This window comes from Pelmatolapia mariae, linkage group LG5 (assembly GCF_036321145.2).
Source record: "Pelmatolapia mariae isolate MD_Pm_ZW linkage group LG5, Pm_UMD_F_2, whole genome shotgun sequence".
Classification (NCBI taxonomy): domain Eukaryota; kingdom Metazoa; phylum Chordata; class Actinopteri; order Cichliformes; family Cichlidae; genus Pelmatolapia; species Pelmatolapia mariae.
The window spans coordinates 23,944,789-23,952,436 of record NC_086231.1 but is presented as its reverse complement, the minus strand read 5'-3'; the positions used below and the strand labels follow the sequence as shown (position 1 = coordinate 23,952,436).

The 7,648-nt window shown below is 39.9% G+C and overlaps 1 non-coding gene across 1 annotated transcript; it reads right to left on the bottom strand.

The window, feature by feature from the left end:
- Positions 1-4,434: 4,434 nt before the first annotated feature.
- trnai-uau (transfer RNA isoleucine (anticodon UAU)) lies at positions 4,435-4,528 on the bottom strand. Its single transcript has 2 exons — positions 4,491-4,528; positions 4,435-4,470 (listed from the first exon to the last, which is right to left on the bottom strand). It is a non-coding gene; the product is annotated as a tRNA-Ile (tRNA).
- Positions 4,529-7,648: the final 3,120 nt, after the last annotated feature.

Below are 7,648 nucleotides of genomic sequence, written 5' to 3'. Positions count from 1 at the left end.
ATTTTTTTTTCATAGGGAAATGGCCTGTAGAGACTAGAGAAGAGAAACATGACCACAAATGAGGATAAAACAAGTACACAGCAAACACAGCGAGGTATGAAACTGCTGATATGAAAAGATCCGCTACTGTTTACAATTATAACCTCTGTTCTCTGCCTGATGTGAGGTGTTGAGAGTGGAAGGCAAGATTTACTGTAAAAGAGAAAAATGAATGGAATGATCAAGAAACCAATGGTGGAGTCAGCTGGCCACCTAAACCCTACACCAGACCCCTGTAACCATCTTTATTCCTCTGTCCACACCTTGAGGGCATTCCTCAGTTCACCTCTCAGATGAAAAGAGTGAATGTAGCCTTTCTGATGCTAAATAGAGTGGTGTGTTTCTACTCCCCGGAGGATGCAGAATACTGTTTCATCAATTCAGTCAGCTGCCCACACATGCAAGTGCTTGTTGAGTGTATGTGCGTGGGCTAATGTGTGTGTGTGTGTGTGTGTGTGTGTGTGTGTGTGTGTGTGTGTGTGTGTGTGTGTGCGCGTGTGTGTGTGTGTGATAGAAAGAGAGAGAGAGAGAGCAGAACATAATGTGTAAGTGGTAGTTAGAATGCTACAGCAAAAGCTGCTCTCTAAAATGGTACTCATATTCTGAAGGGCCGACAGGGTTTTAGTGGCGCTTGCTAACGAGGCATTCATACTGATCCATTACAGAGTGCCACACACACACACACACACACACACACACACACACACACACACACACACACACACACACACACACACACACACACACACACGCACACACACAGTCATGTGTCCAGGACATTACATTCCATTCATTTCTTGGAGACTTACCTTAATCATAACACCTATTTGCTTTACCCTTTACTTTTACACTAACACTCACCCTTAAAAGTGTTTTATGTTATAGGGACTTATTGTTTCTATAAGGTAAACACACTCTGAGATGCGACAAAGCAGATTCATGTCCCTACAACACAATTAACGCCTGAATTTGTGTACCTGTGGCAGTGGTTTTCTTCATCTTGCAAACAAGCATTGAATTGTTTGTACTTGTCTGAGATATTGTTGGGACACAAGGACCACTGCGATCTTGGGATGCTATTCTTATCCTGAAATGATGAGTAATTTTCAACTGACAGTTTGGATTTCAAGAACAATATACCAAAATGAAAAGACAAACAGCTTGGTAACAAGAAATGGAATATGAATGATATGACAAGTCATTTTACATGGTTTTGCTACATATTTTGCTTTTTGTGTCATTTCTCTCAAACTGTGATACAGCTACCTAGCCCCTGCATGTTACTGATCAACTGAATTTTACCTCTCATGGTCTGAGACTTATTTAGGTGCCTTTTGGCAAACTCCCTGCAGCTGGTATGTGCCTTTCAGTAAGGATTGGCTTTTGTCCGGCATTTTTCTCTTCAGAACTGCTTTAATTCTTCATGGCACAGATTCAACAAGGTGCTGCTCACATTCTTTTGAGATTTTGGTCCATATTGTCATGATAGCATCACACAGTTGTTGCAGATTTGTTAGCTGCACATCCCTGATGTGAATTTTTCATTCCACCACATCTCAAAGGTGCTCGGTTAAGTTGAGGTCTCATGACTGTGGAGGTCATTTCAGGATGTTAAAGAAATCAGAAATGAAACCGTTTGAGCTGTGACACGGCACATCATCCTGCTGGAAGCAGAAATCAGAAGATGGGCACACTGTGGTCATAAAGAGATGGACATGGTCAGCAACTGTACTCAGGTGGGCTGTGGTGTTTGGTACTAAGGTCCCACTCCATCATGCAACTGCCACCAGCCTAAAGCACTGATAAAAGGCAGGATGGCTCCGTGCTTTCATATTGTTTAAATCAAATTCTGACCCTACCATCTGAATGTTCAGCAGAAAGTAACATCAGAACAGGCAACATTTTTCTGATCTTCCATTGTCCCATTTTGGTGAGCCCGTGTCAACTGTAGCCCCAATTATGTGTTTGTAGCAGACGAAAGTGGCAGCCATTACGGTTGTCTGCTTCTGTAGACGATTTGCTCCAAAGTTTGACATGTTGTGTGTTCAGAGACGCTCTTCTGCATTCCTTGGTTATAATAAGTGGTTATTTGTTATCTTTCTATCAGCTGGAAGCAGCCTGGCTATTTTCCTCAGACTTCTGGGATCAACAAGGTATTTTCCCACAGAGAACTGCTGCCCCCTGAATATTCTCTCTTTTGTGGAGCATTTTCTATAAACCCTAGAGATGGTTGTGCGAGAAAATCCCAGCTGATCAACAGTGTCCGTAAAGCACCAACAACACTTAAAGTTCTTAAAATTGCCTTTCTTCCCTATTCTAATGCTCAGCAGGGCATACATATGATTGGCTGATAAGATAAAATTTAAAGATGATTTAAAGAACAGTTAAGTGGTATGTCTAATGCAAGAGTGAAAGAAGACTGGTATGATTATTTTTAATAATGTGCGATTAATAAGGGACAGGTGGACTCCAGATCTCAGAAACAGCTGATATAAAGAGGGTACCAGGGCTTGAGTGGAAATTAACACACCAAAAGAGCTGGTTTTTGACATTCTCACTGTGCATTACTATGTCCAAATTCATGAAAAAATAAATTCATTTAAAAATGTGTCAGAACATGAGAGAGAAAGCTTCAAAGTGTCTAAAATGTTTTTATAAATTTACTGTATCAAGAATTTTATTTATTAAATTTATCATTAACTGGAAAGCCATTCATTCACAGGATCCTTCTGTTTGATCAGGCTAAAGGATTCTTTAATGTAAATAACTGTTTTTAGGTATTCAGTGTGGTTTCAGAAGGCTGCTGGCAATCAGTAGAGGATTGAGTACTAGTGTCAGGGAAAGGTATTTGCCTTCCTGATTTCTTTCTTTTCGTTTTCACAAAAAAAATTAAATTTAAAATTCAGTTTTTAAATGATGATTTCATTTATTAAGGGAAAAAAGTTGTCCCAACCTACCTGGCTCTATGTGAAAAACCAATTGCCCTCTAAACCCAATACCTGCTTGTGCCACCCTTGGCAGCAAGAACCGCTGTATAATCAAGCAGTATGACTATAACAATAACTAGCAATGAGTCTTTCACATTGTTGTGGAGGAATTTTGGCCCACTCGTCTTTGCAAAATATTTAAATTCAGCCATATTTTCAAGGGTTTTGAGCATGAATGAACTGTTTGACTAGGCCACTCCAAAACATTCTTTTTATTTTTATTTTATTTTTTTAACCATTCAGAGGTGGACTTGATTGTGTATTTTGGATTACTGTCCTTGATAACCTGCAAGTGTGCTTGTGATGGCCTGAACTTCCCCTTCAGGATTTTTGGTAGAGTGCAGAATTCATGCTTCCATCGATTGTTTGTTCAGGTCCTGAAGCGGGAAAGCAACCACAGAAAATCACACTATCACTGAAAAAGTTTTGGGGATCGCCAAGATTTTTTATTTTGGCAAATGTGAGGCTTAGGTCAGCAGTGGTTTTTGTGTTGGAACTCTTCCACCGATGCTATTTTTACCCACTCTCTTTCTTATAGTTCAATAATGAACACTGACTTTAACTAAGGCAAACCTGCAGTTCTTTAGATGTTGTTCTTGGTTCTTTTGTGACCCCCTGTATGAGCTGTCAATGCTCATACATCTACTAGGAGGCTCATCTTTTCCCCAGATTTTCTTAGTCTAATAAGAAAAATCATTTTGATGATCTGGAATGTACATAAGTGTGACAGATATAGAAAAAAAATAAGACTTTTTCATAACCCTATATGTGACAGAAGGTTGAGATGAAAGTATCTACTACATACACTTTTGCTTTTTGTGCTGACATCCCATGTTAGCTTTTTAATCCCTAACAGGTAATCCATCCAAGTCAAGTCAATAGTACTTTGGTGTTCTGTCTGACTCTGACAGAACGCCAAATGACACAGCACACTGAAACAGTTATAACTTGTCCACTACAGGTAAATATAGCCTGCTTTATCATTTATTTTACTATGAATGGTATCATGACTTTTAAAATGAACACCATTTAACAATGACGAAAACAACAAACGCAATAGAAAAATGTTTATTCAGGTAATAAATCAGGTGCAAAGCAGAGTAATTTCCTCATTAATCTCTATTAGCAGAAATCTACATATGAATTTGCAGAATCTAAAGTAAGTGTGTGATTTTTCATTTCAGGTTTTCCACTTGTTTGTCGAAGTTCTATCAACCAATCACATTTCAGTTTTTCTTTTTCTTCTTTCCTTTTTTAAATGCAGGTAAACACTATGGAGAGAAAAACAGGGGCAGAATTTGTAAAAAAAAAAAAAAAGCAATTTTGTTTTTAATTGAATTTTATTTGGCTGGCTGCACCAAGTGGACCTTTATGTTCATTTAAAACAGCACTGTCAAGAGAAGACAGGTGCTCCAGGTGAGGCTTGAACGCACAACCTCGGCATTGCTCTCCGATGTACTGTCTTATAAGTACCGCGCGCTAACCGATTGCGCCACTGGAGCTTGCGTTGGTGAAGGGTCAGTCCAGTCAAGACATACTGACTTCTTTTTGCCCCGTGCTTGCTGTTAGAGAGATTTCACCATTGGCTTCAGTTTTTAGACCCCAAAGCACAGACAGTAACAAACCTTGCTTCCAGGTTGGAAAAGCTCATGTAGAAATGCTCATCCTTTTCACATTAGTGCTTTTTTGCAACCACGATGTCAAGAGCACAACATAGTGCCATGACAGCAGTTCATGCCTAAATGCTTGGTTACATAGAGGTGGACCATAGCGATTTAAGTTCAGTTGAACCATAAAAAGAACATAGATGCGCCAGCTAAGGTTTGAACCCACAACCTCAGCATTACTCTCCAACGTACTGTCTTATAAGTACCCCGCGCTTACCGATTGCGCCACTGGAGCTTTTTTTGTTTTTTAATTAGTGAAGTCAAGACATACTGACTTCTTTTTGCAACCAAAGGAGTTGCTCCATGCTTGGTGTTGGAGAGATTTCACCGTTGGCTTCAGTTTTTAGACCCCAAAACATAGAGAACATCAAGGACACTCCAGGTGAGGCTTGAACTCACAACCAATGCAGAAAAGCCAATGCAGAAGTGCCAGTCTTTGTCACATTATTGTTTCTTTTTCTTTTTTTTTGCAATCAAGATGACATCAGCAGAAACCGGTTCTGTGATCAAACAGTCAGACAAAACATTGCTTAGCATGTTGAGGACTTCACAAATTTCAAAATATACCTCTATATCCAATACCAAATATTTGGTGGATGAATATATAAGATATCTTCCTTAGTGCAAAGAAAAGCCAAGTTACTGTATATGTAAACTCAGTGGGTCAAATAATTACCATAAATAAGAATTTTTGGCTTAATTGTGTGAAAAAATAGCTTAGTCCAGTTATAGCTTCCTTACCTATTACTAGATACAGTAACTAACAATCGGGCTGTGTCATCCTTGAGTGCAAAACCCAATGCAGGAGATAAACCTGTGTATTATTACCAAGGACTAAAATTGCAGTCATTTTACCTAATATGTACACAAAAAAAATTCAAAGAACATTCTCATGTCACAACAACTTTCAGAGGGGACAATGAGACCAGTCCATTTTTGAGGTTCTAAATGCAGTGCTGCAAAATTGTTTCATTCCTTTCTTTACAAGGTCAAGTGCTTTGAGTACAAACAATGGCTTCGGCCTCACAGAAAACTCATAAAGTAGCGCCGCGCGCAGATTCTCCCTCTTTGTGCTTCGTTTGTATGTGTATGTGTGTGAGAGAGTGTGGTCTTTGTGTCTGCATCTTTGTGTCTCTCTCTATCCTGTTAGGACATTGATTTCGCCTCATGACGGGCAGAAGGCTCTAAAAAGGAACAAAGATGGAAAGATGAATGACCGTTGTCCTCAAGAGGGATGCTTGTTTTCTCGTCTCTCTTTGATGAGGTCACACACAAGACTCTGGGCCACAGGTCATGGAGCCACATAGATTGACATCAAAAAACATACAAAAAATTCACTTTACTCTGTTCAATAGGTCCCCAACTGCAATTTTCTATAAATTGTTGTCACTTACCATATCAGCCTTCATAGAAACTGTAATCTACACAAAACTTCTCTAAAACATATGCACATGTATATATACTGTAGAGAAAGGAAAGCACACACAAGCCATGCCTCTGATTGTATGCTTTGATATGAATGCTTTTGCTTGTATGACTGCATGAAAGGCACAACAACCACCTGGATTCTGCAGTCGTAACTTTCCGATAGTTGACTGTGGAAGTCACTCTGACAGAGCTTTTTGTCTGTTTTACCTCTGCTAGCAGCAGTTTGTTCAAATGTTGGGTTTTTTTTCCAGGCACTGACTTTAAATAGGTTGAGGTATCTTTTGTGATTGTCTCACAAGATGATCACAGTAGAAGGTTACCATTATATTATGTGGCAAGGAGAGAGCCATGTTTGAGTTGAGACAACACTGCCCTGTTAAAATTCCACTCTACACAAGTAAGCACAGCACATAGTGTACCACATTAGAGTGTACTGTACTAATAGAAGTATCAGAGCTCAGACACAGTGCCACTGTATGCATGGACAAACCCAGAAGTAGGTTATTGGGGAATAAAAGCTGGCATTGAGATCATTTCCAGCTCAGTTTCAACTCATGTCCTGTCTGGCTGTGCCTGTTGTTGTTGTGCACTGTATAACCTAGAAATCCCCATATATCACTGTGTGCGCATGTGTTTGTGTGTATCTAGAGGCCAAAGGTCATTGAGTGAGGGGCCGGGGAATGCTCATGGAGCACACAACCAAATTCCAGCCAAACAAAGCTGTGTTTGTACATTCTACAAAATGAAGGCTTCGGGACACCCTGATAGGTGAAAACGCTGACCTCTGTCTGGATGACTTCAGATGGATGATCTTCTCTTTTTCTCTACTGCGCTTTTTACTTATGACATATGACTTGGCACACGTTTGTTTCAAAATTAAATCAGCTCGTGTCTCTTTTTTTCTCCTTGTTCTTCTTTTTTTTCTCTTCTTCTTTTAGGTGTCTGCTTATAGCAACGCTTTTAGTGTTTTTAGTCAGGCGTTTATGAGGTGAGACGCTGCATATGTGTGCATGTGTGTATAGTGTCTTTGTGTGTGAAGTGTTTGGGTGCATATGTGTGTGTGGCCCAGCTACGGTGCCTTGCTGTGGAACGCAGAGGTCAAGAGGAGCTGACCTCCCTTGAAGCCTTAATATGGTGCAAAGGGGGAGGGGAGAGGTGAGAGCACTGGACACACTAAACAAGCAAACGCATACACCTTAAAACAATATCTCCATTTTTTTTACTTCGGATCTTTTTCTGTGGTTTATGCCAGCGTCAGTACAAGGTGACTGCGAGTACAGCAGTAAGAAGTGTTTCCCACGCTTTATCCAAAACCTCTGTTCTGGAAATTCACTTCATAAAGTAATTAGCCATTCTGTCCATCTGGGCGTCATCATCTTCACTCGTAGCATCCCAATTAGTTTTTGGATAATGGCATCATAATTGGGGAATTTTACATCTGTCTGATGAAACATTTTGCTTGCAGCTGCTAACTTCATCTTTAAAGCGTTTCGGAGAGTGCTCACTACTTTTCAGTTGGCATTAAAA